We start from the raw sequence: 14,332 nt of genomic DNA on the forward strand, positions 1-14,332 counted from the left end.
TCATCTTTGTCAGTGATCAGGCCTACCAAGTCAAGTCAAGAAATTTGTATTTGTATAGCACTGTTTCACAGCACACATTGTTTCAAAGCAGCTTTACAGAAAATCATGCATTAACAGAAAATGTAATATCTATAAAGTCTTAGAGTGATCATTGTGTACTTTGATTAAATATGATTGTAAATTGTGTATACAAATTTAATGATTAAATAATAATTGTATTTAGAACCCCTGTGAGCAAGCTGAAGGCGACTGTGGCAAGGAATACACAACTCCATAAGATGTTGGTTAATGGAGAAAAATAACCTTTGGAGAAACCAGGCTCACTGTGGGGGCCAGTTCCCCTCTGGCTAAACAACATGAATATAATGCCAATATTAGTTATTTGTGTGCAGTGCAAGTCATGGTTTAAAATTTGTAAACTAAGTATGTGTTAAGGTCCAGTGTTTAAAAAAAAAAATTCTTTTTTTTTTTTTTTTAATGAACTGTAAGATTGATGACTAATGCCTTTTGAAGTCCATCCTGGATTAACTGTAGAAGTTAACACAGATGCATTGTCTTTTTGTTAGTTGGTTGATGAAGGCTTTGTTGGCAATTAATTGATAGTCTATGTATTCCATTTCAAGAGTGTAGTCCATCAATAGACAAAGGTGATGCAGGCAGAGATCAATGAGGTGCATCGCAGTTCAACTGGCAGGTCATTTCGGTGAGGTTCGGTGGGGTCCATCCTAAATCCAAGGTTAAGGCAGTGGCATATGAAGTATCCGATGTCTTACAGTTGGAGTTGGCATCAGTTCATGCATGAAGTCCATTGTAAAAGACTGAAGTGATGTCTGGCTAGCACCAGCTGCTATTAGTCATCATCACACAGTGACATGTAGCAGTGGAGTCCAATACCAAGCAGGAACGGAGCTGGATCTGGCCGGCTCTGGTAACCTCGTGATATGAATACCGAGGTTGAGACATGGAAACAAAAAAAAATAATATTAGCGTAGATGCCATTCAATTTTATGCAGAGTTATAGATCATGATTAGGGGTGTAGCGGTTCAAATTTCTCACGGTTCGGTTTAAGGGTCACGGTTTAAGGGTCACGGTTTAAGGGTCATGGTTTTGGTAAGGTTCGGTATCTGCTTTGTTCAGAAAAAAAATATTACTGCCAAATCCAAAGATAATCTATTATGTAAACACTTCAACATGTCTGCCCTTAAATAACATTCGGTGTTTTACAACAGTAACCATAGTTTAAACATGGCATTTGCAGTAAAATCACAGTAACCACAAAATAAACATGGTTCCTGTCATGGTTACAATATATAGTAAAATCATGGTTACTATATAGAAACTACAGTATTACTGTTATGGTTGATTGTATCAAAACCATGATTTCTGTTCAGAAAACAGACAGCAGTAATGGTTACACTCATGGTTACTATAATATTACTATAGTAAAACCATGGTTAACCATGCATTATTGACATATATTACCAGTATAAAGCACTCGTGTTGAGTGATGTCTGCAAACAGTGCCTGTTTTGTAAACGTCTTTTGACCATCACTGATGTAATTCACTGCAAAAAGAAAATGTTCCCAGAAAGGAGAAACACAGGGGGCTTCTCTACGTAATGTGGCGAAACGTACGGTTTGGATTTTTACAGAGAACCATTACACCCCTAATCATTTTAAATGTTTCTGGTTCTGGAAGGCCTAACTAAAGCAGCCAAACTGTGAGTTGATGGATAAATTAGGTGCATGCCTGGCTAAATAGATGAGTCTTTAGTCTAGACTTAAACTGAGTGAGTGTGTCTGGGTCCCTAGGGAGTAGGTTAAGGAGTGTCCTAGTGTTAGGGAGACCAATCCATAGTTTAGGAGCCAAATATGAAAAGGATCTACCTCCTTTTGTGGATTTTGATATTCTAGGAACTATTAACAGGCCAGAATTTTGCGATCGTAATGAACTTGATGGAATATAGCGTAGAAGGTCACTTAAGAACTGTGGAGCTAGACCATTCAAAGCTTTGTACGTAGTTAACAGAATTTTAAAATGAATACGAAATTTAACAGGTAGCCAATGTAACAACGATAAAATGGGGCTAATATGATCATATTTCTTGGTTCTAGTCAGCAATCTGGCTGCTGCATATTGAACCACTTGAAGTTTATTAATTGAACTTGCTGGACATCCTCCCTGTAATGCATTACAAGAATCTAATCTTGAGGTCATGAATGCATGAATTAGTTTTTCTGCATCAGCAACAGAGAGCATGTGTCGTAACTTAGCAATATTTCTGAGGTGAAAGAATGCTGTTCTACAAACATTGGAAATTTTATTTTCAAATGACAGATTGGTTTCAAATATTAGGCCTGTCATAATAACTACTTTTGTTGGACAAAACAGTTGTGCTCAAAAATTTGCATACCCTTGGAGAATTGGTAATATATGTACCATTTTTAAAGAAAACATGAGTGAGCAGGCAAAACACATTTCTTATTTCTTATGGGATTCATATTCAACTGTAGGTTATAACAGAATGGCACAATCATAAAACAAAACATAGCAACAAAGAAAAAATGAAATGACCCCTGTTCAAAAGTCTGCATACCCTTAGTTCTTAATACTGTGTATTGCCCCCTTTAGCATCAATGACAGCGTGCAGTCTTTTGTAATAGTTGTCTATGAGGTCCCAAATTCTTGCAGGTGGTATAGCTGCCCATTCGTCTTGGCAAAATGTCTCCAGGTCATGCAAAGTCTTTGGTCGTCTTGAACCGCACGTATGAGATCTCCCTAAAGTGGCTCGATGATATTAAGATCAGGAGACTGTGATGGCCACCCCAGAACCTTCACCTTTTTCTGCTGTAATCACTGGAGGGTCAACTTGGCCTTGTGCTTAGGGTCATTGTCGTGCTGGAAAGTCCAATAGCATCCCATGTGCAGCTTTTGTGCAGAAGAATGCAAATTATCTGCCAGTATTTTCTGATAACATGCTGCATTCATCTTGCCATCAGTTTTCACAAGATTCCCCGTGCCTTTAGAGCTCACACACCCCCAAAACATAAGTGAGCCACCACCATGCTTCACAGTGGGGTTGGTATTCTTTTCACTATAGGCCTTATTGACCCCTCTCCAAACATAGCGCTTATGGTTGTGACCATAAAGCTCTATTGTGGTCTCGTCACTCCAAATTACAGTGTGCCAGAAGCTGTGAGGCGTGTTAAGGTGTTGTCGGGCATATTGTAACCGGGCTTTTTTGTGGCATTGGCGCAGTGAAGGCTTCTTTCTGGCAACTCGACCATGCAGCTCATTTTTGTTCAAGTATCGTCGTATTGTTCTCTTTGAAACAACCACACCGTCTTTTTCCAGAGCAGCCTGTATTTCTCCTGAGGTTACCTGTGGGTTTTTCTTTGTATCCCGAACAATTCTTCTGGCAGTTGTGGCTGAAATCTTTCTTGGTCTACCTGACCTTGGCTTGGTATCAAGAGATCCCCGAATTTTCCACTTCTTAATAAGTGATTGAACAGTACTGACTGGCATTTTCAAGGCTTTGGATATCTTTTTATATCCATTTCCATCTTTATAAAGTTCCATTACCTTGTTACACAGGTCTTTTGACAGTTCTTTTCTGCTCCCCATGGCTCAGTATCTAGCCTGCTTAGTGCATCCACGTGAGAGCTAACAAACTCTTTGACTATTTATACACAGACACTAATTGCAATTTAAAAAGCCACAGGTGTGGGAAATTAACCTTTAATTGCCATTTAAACCTGTGTGTGTCACCTTGTGTGTCTGTAACAAGGCCAAACATTCAAGGGTATGTAAACTTTTGATCAGGGCCATTTGGGTGATTTCTGTTATCATTATGATTTAAAAAGGAGCCAAACAACTATGTGATAATAAATGGCTTCATATGAGCACTATCCTTAAATAAAAGACAGTTTTTTTTTTGCATGGTCAGTCATATTTTCAAAATCAATGGCAAAATGTCATAATTTCTGCCAGGGTATGTAAACTTTTGAGCACAACTGTATATTGTACCAGTATACTGTATACTGGAGTGGTGGTGGCGTAGTGGACTAAAGCACTGGTAAGCAGAAGGTTGTTGGTTCAATCCCCACAGCCACCACCATTGTGTCCTTGAGCAAGGCACTTAACTCCAGGTTGCTCCAGGGGGATTGTCCCTGTAATAAGGGCACTGTAAGTCGCTTTGGATAAAAGTGTCTGCCAAATGCATAAATGTAAATGTAATTGTACTAGAAATAATTATGATAAACGATATTATTGTCATTTTAAGACCATTTTATGCCACTGATATATTGATAATATAATAGCATAATAATGCAAGTACACCCTTTCAAAGAGCAATTCACTTTTAATTCTTAAGAATATTCAGACAACGTGATGTCACAGCATTTGCTCAATACAAGCATTAAGAATACAGTATATTAAAATGTGCAAAGCAATTACATTCCTACGTTTTCCAACACAGGCTCCACATTTTTTCAAATAAATGTGTCTTATAGAGAAATTAATATTTTTCAATAACAATATGTATAATGTTCACCAGCTCTCCTAGCCAAATATCAAATGTTGGAACTGTATCCAATTTCCACCTCTGAAGGATCAATCTCTGCTAAAACCATAAATAAAGAGATAGTGAGCACCAGTCTCTTGTTAAACGAAAGCTGGCATTTTGCCCCTAATATAGCCACAACTGGATCTGGCTTAACCTCCCTTTTATGAGTGTTTGAGATGAAGTCAAAAATGTCAGTCCAGTAATTGTGGAGTTTACTGCATGACCATAACGAGTGAATTAGTGTTCCTTCTGCAGCTTTGCATTTATTGCAATCAGGTGATATTTCTGGGAAAAATGTATGTGGTTTAGTTTTACACATGTAAAGCCTATGCAAAGTTTTAAACTGAACTAAGTTATGTCTTACATTTATTAAGCATGTGTTTACATTCTGTAAACATTGTTCCCATTGTTCCTCCTGAATAACTAAACCAAAGTCTCCTTCCCATGCTTTCCTGATTGTAGCAGTATCATTGTCTAACTGATTTATCAACACTTGGTAAAAATAAGACACTGCTTTGGGATCTCCAGCATTAAATCTATTGATTTCCTCTAGTATCTCGTGTTTCTTTAACGTCTCAAAATTGGGAAGGTGTTTTGTTACGTAATCTCTGATTTGCAGGTACCTATAGAAATGGGTTCTGGGTATCTCAAATCTTGTTTGGAACTCCTGAAAAGACAGAAACTGTCCATTCATATAAAGAGAGCTGGTCCCTAGGGAGAATGCTTTGTCATTGAGGGCAGGGATAAAGGAGTGATTTTTACATATGGGACTATCGACATATACATTCCAGATGTTTAATGCTTGATCGATCACAAAATTATTGTTGTATAGATTCTTATTTTCCTTTCCTGGACTATTGAGGAGTGCCTGCAGTGACGTATTGCAGCAGAGGGCTTGTTCTATTTTAAGCCAGTCAGGTTTCTCATATACTCCCCCGTATGGTCTACTTTCCACTAGGAAAAAAACGTTTAATGCACTGTAGTATACTTTAAAAAAAGGTAAACCAAATCCCCCTTCTTCCTTAGGTTTTTTTTATTATTAATTTTCGCTGTTTTATAGTTCCACAAAAATTTAGTTATTATCTGATGTAGTTGTGTACATAGCAATTGAGGTATACATGAAGGGATGGCTTGAAATAAATGGGGGAACCTTGGTAAGATTACCATCTTGATCGCATTAATTTTACCTACTAACGACAATGGCAGTGTCCTCCAGTATTCTGTATTACTTTTTAGTTGATCAACCTTCTGCCAATTAACTATAAGCAGATCTTTTGTGTTTTTAGTTGTTGTGAAGCCTAGGTACATAAAGGAGTTATCTGCTATTTTGAATAGTAAGACTAAGGAGCTTGTGGTGGACTTCAGGAGAAAAGACAGAGAACACAGCCCCATCACCATCAATGGAGCACCAGTGGAGAGAGTCAGCAGCTTCAAATTCCTCGGTGTCCACATCACTGAGGAACTCACATGGTCCGTCCACACTGAGGCCGTTGTGAAGAAAGCTCATCAGTGCCTCTTCTTCCTGAGATGGCTGAGTTTGGAATGAACCACCACATCCTCACATGGTTCTACACCAGCACTGTAGAGAGCATCCTGACTGGCTGCATCACTTCCTGGTATGGTAACAGCACCACCACAGCCATGGGCTGCTCTCACTGCTACCATCAGGCAGGCGGTATCGCAGCATCAGGACCCACACCAGCCGACTTCATGACAGCTTCTTCCCTTTTCAAGGGCTGACTTCATGTAATCCCATTCAACTTGGTTGAATGCACGCTGAGCATCTAAAGAGATAACCACCGTTTCTGATTTGTGTTCCGCACAGGTGGCGCAGGTTAAAAAACATCTGCCTGCCAGGCATAAAGCCTGTTTGATCTGGGTGGATGTTGTCACAAATGTGTTTCCTCAGCCTATTTGCATGAATTTTCCCAATTATTTTTGTTTCAGTGGGCAACAAGGATATTGGTCTATATGAAGACATCAACAGCTGATCATGTCCTGGTTTAGGTATAAGAACAATGTTCGCGTTATACAATGACGGGGGGAATCTACCAACTTCCTCTGAATGTCTAAACATACGCATTAGCAATGCCAAGGATTACCAAATCTTTTATAAAATTCGATGCCAAACCCATCTGGCCTAGGGGCCTTATTGTTAGGAAACTCCTTAATTGCAGCTTCCACCTCTTCCATACTAATAACTGCATCCAAATCCTTTAAGGCCTCATCATTTAACTTTGGTAGATGTAATCCCTCAAAAACTTTTTTTGGTCTGTCTTACCTCCAGAAGTATAAACTTCTGAATAAAACTTTGCAAATTTTACGTTTATCTCTACTGGATCAGTTATTATTTTGCTTTCTTTACTCTTGATTTGGTATATAGCTCTGGATTATTGATCTTGTCTCAATTGTCGTGCTAGAAGATGGTGTAGTTTGTCGCCAGATTCATAGCACTTTTGCTTAACCTTACCAATTAACCTCAAGACCGCTTCAGATAGCAAGGAATTGTAGTCCTATTTCAGTGCAACAATTTTCTTTAGCAGCATCGTATCTGGGTTATTTTTATGCAGGTCTTTGAGTCCGGCAAGGGTGTTCTCAATTTCAGTCATCGTCGCCTTCGTTTTCTCCCTTTGAGCTGCTTCAAATGCAATTAATTCTCCTCGGACTTCAACTTTTAGTGTCTCCCATAAATTTGAGTCGTGTACATCATCTTTGTCATTAATCTCTAAGAATTGGGTAATCTTCCTTTCAAAATCTTTACAGAAAACCTCGTCCTTTAAAAGTGCATTATCTAATTGCCACCAAAATTCTCTTCTTTAATTGTCTAGTCTTAGATCTAATGAGTGAGGTGCATGGTCCGATATGATTATATTGTGATATTTTGATTCACTGACACATGATAACAACTTTGAATCCAACAGAAAAACATCAATCCATGAGTAAGAGTTATGTACTGGAGAGAAAAATTAAAAATCTTTCACAGAAGGGTTAAGAACTCTCCATATGTCTACAATGTTTAAAGACTGTGCATATAATGTCTTATCATAGTACTCGACTTGGATGCAGCACTGGTTAATTGACTTAGCTGTCTATCTAAAATATTATCCAAGACACCAATTAAAATCCCCTCCAAAAATTATACTTGTTTCTGATATATCAGGGATCAATTTAAAGACTTTCTGAAAGAAGTTTGGGTCATCAAAATTAGGAGCATACAAATTAACTAAAGTAACTTGTTTTGAATTTATAGAATCCACTGCAATAATGAAACTACCATTTTGATCAGAGATAGTCTTATGTTATAAAAGGTAAAAACAATTTTGTATCAGAATAGCCACCCCACTGGCCTTAGTAGTAAACGTAGACTGATATACTTGAGCAATCCTGTTAGCTCTTAACTTGTTTTCTTCTCTCTTAATATACGTTTCTTGGATAAAACCTATATCTGTTTTTAGAGATTTCAGCTGTGAAAAAACTTTCCCCTGCTTCACAGGATTAATTAGTCCCCTAATATTCCAGTTTATGAGTCCAATATTACCCAATCTGTTGTCATGTTTCTCTTTACCAGAGATATCTGTTGACATCCTATATAATAAAAAGAATTAAATGTTTTATATATCCGTACAGTTTAAGGAACATGAACGTTTGGACCTTCCTCCGAAATAGTAAACTTCAACAAAACCAACCGGTACCCCACAACATACAACTCCCTTCCCCCCTCCCCTTTATCTCAAACTTCCCAAAGGGTCTCTATACATAGATCCCTCCACTTTCTTATCATTACCTAAACAGCGGCTGTATGCTAGCCACTTACTCTTGTGACTCAAATAAAATGACCATTCTTGTTATACATATAGTTCTTAGCAAATTAAGTCCTCATACATACTTGTAAATCACCTATTCTAGACAAAGCCCCTTTAAGTCTGCTGCTTTTCATTCCGGCTCGAGGGAAGTGTCTCCTTGGTCTCTACTGCGATCTTCTGCCATAGACTTCCAGCCCGGAATTTTGGCTGCCAGGCACTTATCCGCTTCGGTAGACTTTTTAAATGTCTTAGTCTCTTCCCCAACTGTCACGATGGAATCTTAGCTGGAATCTTGAAGCCGCACCTTATATTTCTTGCCTTGCATTTACTTCTGATGGCGTTAAAGTCCTGCCTCCTCTTCATTGTTCCAGATGTCAGATCTGGAAATATCTGTACAACGTCTCCATCAAAGAGAAGTGGAGCTTTTTGCCTTGCCAGTCGTAACACGAGTTCTTTCACAGGGAGATGATGTAATCTGACAATGATAGGCCTGGGTCTGTTGCTGACGGTCGGTTTCGAAAGTGTTGAAGAGAGCTCATTGAATCTTTGTTCCACCGTCTTGTTTAAGGTGTTTGTTGCAGACATAATGTCTTCGCTTGTGGTCGGCACAGACTTAGCCTCGGCTACATCCACAACATTGGCATTGTTTTCGTTTTCCTCTGCTCCTTTTTCCGTTTTCTTGGCTTTGTTTGGCTTCGTCATGGTGAGATGTGATTCTTAAATGTTGCAATAAATAGGTGACATGAATTAACCTGCCGTTGTTACGACATTTCGTAGAGATTTGAGCAGAGCCTCAAAAACACGTCTATTCCATGCAAAAGCGAACTGGAAACCCCCTAACTGAAGTAGTTAACTAACGTAAAAAAATGGAACCTTTTTGTAAAGTGTTAACCAATTTAAATTTTTGTCAGTTTAAGTCATTTCTCACCAGTTGCATTAAAAATTGCTGTTTAATATTGACAAAATGTATTAAAAATGACAGATAAAATCCTGAGGGAATCTTGCTGCTAAATCAGTTATGTTGTATCTTCAAAACAGATATGCATATTAAAGATAGATATGTTTTCATTGTGTGTAATTTATTAATGTTATAGTGTTAATATTATTATAATGTATATTGTTATATACTTATTAAAATTGACTGATTCACATGGCAGAGAGAATACCTCGGATACATACATTAGATGGAGCTCTAGAAAGATATAAGATATAATGGGTGCATAAGTCTATTTTAAGCATTTCTCTTCACTCTACATATGGTATTATTACACAAAGCATTTTTGCAATTTCTGCCTTTCTTGCTGTATTATGAGGGAGCGCCACAATGTGACGAGACCAAATTAGATTTCTCCAACATTGTGCGCTTGCGATGAAGACAGCTTTGTTGATTATAAACAGGAGCAATAGTTTTAATGCATCGCTCGCTTATAGAGACGTGGTACAACACCATCGGCGTGTCCAATTAACAGGTTTATACCCCTTTATATATGTAAAATCTAAAGTTCAGTAAATATGCGCTTCCCCACTGCTCGCACTCACAAGCTGCTGAATGCTGCACCACGAGTGAAGGCGAGTGAATTCAGAGGAATTCCCCGCATTTTGAAAGTGAAACATGCGGCAATGATTAAAATTGTGCTCAATCCCCGCAATCCTGTGCTATTAAGCTAACATTCGTTATTGAGATTTTAATCAGGCTACTTGTCCATTCGGGCAAGTCAAATTCTCTTCAACTTGTCCGTTTAAAATTTCCACTTGTCCCGGACAAGCGGACAAATGTTTATGTCGAGCCCTGTATTAAAACACCTATTAGCCTCGAGTAACATGTAATCGTCACGTGTCGCTGTCTGCTCTCTGTGTGTGTGTGTGGAGCTGCCTGAGCCCCGCCTCTGACAAAAAAGGACAGACGAGAGCAGGGGCGTCATGCACCTAATTTTTTTGAGGGGGCTTCAGGGTCAACCAAACCCACCACCACCGCCATTTATGCAAAGTTCATATTGCTGAAACAAGCAGTATAAATCACAGGAAATGGTATAAAACACCTGTTTAATCAGTAATTGTATCAGTAATGGTTGCATTCAATTACGTTTTTACATCAGACAGTTTTACATCGCTTTCTTGTGCTCTTGCCACTTCTTTTGTGCACATATTTTCCATACACGACATAAGATACAGTGCAAAATGTGTCTTGGCTCAATAGAGAGTCTCTAAAATTAACCAAATAAAATGGTTTATATTTTGTGTCTTGTATTTCTCTTTAAATCATCCATGCAAACTCAGAAGATTTGAAATAGGTGTCATGGCTGGGGGGATTGGTTGACACTTAAAAGCACTCTAAAGTAATATTAGTTATTTTTAACATATCTATTACCATTACATTCTATTTTATAAAAATGAAATAACTTTTTCAAGAAAACATTTCATCATCGCATTCCTGCTGAATTTGACCAAGAAAAGAAGTGAACCCTTATTGTCAAGGGGGGTCCGGGCATGTTCCCTAGGTTGAGTACATATGTATCTATTGGCTAAAGCATTTCTAAAAGAGGCCGTTCATACCAGAGTGATATATATATATATATATATATATATATATATATATATATATATATATATATATATATATATATATATTTTAACTTTTCCATTAAGGGGCAACATTTGACCCTTTGAGTTGTTTTTCATGGGCATTTTTTACATTTTAAGAGGGCATTGTTGGGCCATCATCTGGCACAACAGGTCTAATTCATGTTTCACCTTTGTGGTTTTAATAATCTATAATTGTCACATACAACAGTGCATCATGAGTTATTAGGATTTTTAATTAATATATTAATTACATTTCAACAACAAAACGGCTAGGGATGTGTAAAACGGCATAATTTCAAAATCGACTAGTCGGTGGGTTATGTCGATGATTAGTCAAAGCCCTGTATAATTAGGTTGGAGTAATTTCCACAAGACACCAATCAGACACATTTCTTAGACATTAAGCAAAGCCCTTCAATAGGAAAACAGACATTCAAAAAATAAATAAGCTTAATAACTATAACCTTTGTTTGAACAAAACTGTCAAAGTCATCAAAATCTGAGCGGGAAAAGTCAGATAGTAAAATATTGTGGTGGTGCTTTGTTTGGTGTAGCGGTGTTTTTCACCCTTAGATGCATGTTTTATCAATACCTCCTTTTGTTTGTGTCTTCATTACATAATGAGTAAAATTAATAAATTTGAAAATAAACGAAGTAAAAGCAATAGAACAAATAAAAACACATAGAATGCGTAAAACAGTGTGTGGGTAGTAACGTTATGCATAGCTGCTCATAAAATCATTGTGATGTATGAGTTTGTGTGTATTAACGAAGTACAAATCAAGAAATAAGAGAGCACTAATAACACTAAAAAAACAATAGATATGGTATAATAGTAGGCGTGGAATAATGTAAATGTTATTTAATGAGGCGCAAATTTAGCCTACCTCTATTACATAAATGAATTCCAAGGGCTAAATTCTTTAGTTTGACCTCTAATTTCAACTACAGAGTATTTAAACCTACACTTAAAGAAATTGTAATATAGAAATAATATGACACACAAAATATATCAAATATCACCTTTAGAGCAATCAGATCAAACACTTATTTACAAAAGGTAGCCTAACTTACTCTTAGATGATAGTCTAGTCTAAATTCCAGGTCGAACGTCAGTGTTTCAAAATACTATGATAATAAATGAATGGCTCATATGTAGGCTATTAAAAAATACATACAAATCTGTCAATTCATTTAAAGTAAAGAACTGAACAGGGCATTGAATTTTAAACATAGGCCTCACCACGCTAAAATGAAATGTTTTAAATGCCAGCTTTAAATCCGCAGAGAGATTTTTTTTTAATTTTTATTATTCATGAGAGAATCAAAAAGAAAATAAGGTTCCGCCCAAAAATGCTCACAGTAAATAATAAAACTATTCTTGATATTTCACAGAAAATTCGAGAAGAAATGATGTAAGGAAAGCGAATGAGGATGTACAATTTTATAAAAGAGAAGAACTCATAGGCGAGAGAGTCGCTGCACCGTTTACAATAACAATGATTGGACGAATACTGTGGAAATGTCGCCAAGCAAACCATGTTTGTTTGTCTTTCATCTTCTGAAACATGCCAAGAAAATACTGAATACTGTCTCTTCATCATGGCAGTTATCGTAATTGCCATCACTGTTTGACACATTACAGTTTCCCCTAGACAGAAAACGTAAACAACGCTGGTCGTCTCGATCCATTCAGCCTCCCGCCGCCTTTCTCAACGGATGCAAAATCTGCTGCTACAGAGGAACCATGTAAAACTGCCTTTCATTACTTTAGAAAAAGAAAGAAAAACAACTAACATTGACTGTAAAGGAGAGGTACTGCTGCTTTCTTTAAAAATGAAGAAAAGAGAGTGTTACGCTGCAAAACCAGTCAAACACATTTCAGCACCAAAGGACATGAACGGAGACCGATCAAAAAAAATATTGACAATCTATATTAGACTATGAAAAAAAAGATCGACCATTCCACTGAGACAGACACAGTTAGGAAAGGTTAACTGCATATAAGTTGATTTAATTAATTAGGTTAACATCGTGCTTTCCCATATGTGCTCGGCCTTCCCCGTGAGTGCGATCTGAGGCAGCCACAGGACGTCGCCTTTAGCGGAACATGTGACTCAATTGGACTGACAAACTAAATTTAGAATGTGAATAAATATTTCTGCCACATACACATTCTTTTTTTACATGCAATAATCATTCAATTTAATTATCAAAGGTTAAAAATATGTTTTTGGAAGTTCAAATAATCCATTAAAAATCCTCTTGGCTCAAATATTTGAGGGGGCACGTGCCCCCTTACTTTGAATGGGCATGATGCCTATGGACGAGAGGACAGAAGCAGTGCGACTGGCTAAAATGTTGGTGACATTCATTCTTATGTAAACAAACACTCATGTAAACACAGTAGGCAATATCGAGTTCAGCAAAAATGATCGAGGTCATGTCCATATCATACGATAAGTCGATAATGTAATTATCTTGACAGGCCTATCAAATATAACACCTAAGTTCTTCGCTGTAGAAGACGACGTAACACTACATCCATCGCGAGTCAAATGATATTTTAGTGGCTTATTTATCGAGATTTTTGGTCCAATAATTAGTACCTCTGTTTTGTTGGAATTGAGTAGAAGGAAATTTCTGGCCACCCAATCTTTGATGTCATTGATACACTCTGCCAGTTTGGTGAATGGTGAATTTTCGTTGGTTTTAGAAGAAATATAAAGTTGGGTATTGTATAGCATAACTGTGGAAACGGGAAGCATATATAAGCAGAAAAGCAGAGGCCCTAAAACTGATCCCTGTGGCACTTCATACTTTTGTTTGATTTGACATTTCCTCATTTACACATACAAAGTGGTAGCAGTCTGATTAATAGGACCTAAACCATGCTAATGCAAGTCCACTAATGCCAACCTAAGTCTCCAGCCAATTCAAGAGAATGTTGTGATCTATCGTGTCAAAGGCAGCACTAAGATCTAAAAGCACTAGAAGAGAAATGCAGCCGTGATCAGATGATAAGAGCAAGTCATTTGTAACTCTGATAAGTGCGGTCTCTGCGATTATCTAATCGTGTGGCTGCAGTGCATAAAATCATGCAGATACGGGTCAGAAGCTTCAGTTAATTGTATGATCGGAGTAGTCCGGCAGAAGGAAATTAACAAGAATTAAAACAGAATTTCACCAAGATGGCCTAGAGCACCGGAAATTCCTCAGAGCCATAAAACTAAGAGCTGACAAAATGGCTTCCTAAAGACTGGCATGGCCCAGCTAAATGAGATGAACCACATCTGGCCAATAAAATGAAAAAAAAAAAAAAAGATCTGTAGACCACAAAGACCTCTACTCATCCATGTTATATATCAGGGAATACCCCC

General features: G+C 37.6%; 2 protein-coding genes across 8 annotated transcripts in view; both read left to right on the forward strand.

Annotated features, from left to right (window-relative positions):
- Positions 1-14,332, forward strand: part of LOC127440776 (gastrula zinc finger protein XlCGF57.1-like) — a 134,603-nt gene that overhangs the window by 41,883 nt on the left and 78,388 nt on the right. The gene's annotated exons all lie outside the window — the stretch shown is intronic.
- Positions 1-14,332, forward strand: part of LOC127440769 (gastrula zinc finger protein XlCGF57.1-like) — a 216,730-nt gene that overhangs the window by 3,995 nt on the left and 198,403 nt on the right. The window lies entirely within an intron of this gene.

The sequence above is a fragment of the Myxocyprinus asiaticus genome, chromosome 5, assembly GCF_019703515.2.
Source record: "Myxocyprinus asiaticus isolate MX2 ecotype Aquarium Trade chromosome 5, UBuf_Myxa_2, whole genome shotgun sequence".
Taxonomy (NCBI): domain Eukaryota; kingdom Metazoa; phylum Chordata; class Actinopteri; order Cypriniformes; family Catostomidae; genus Myxocyprinus; species Myxocyprinus asiaticus.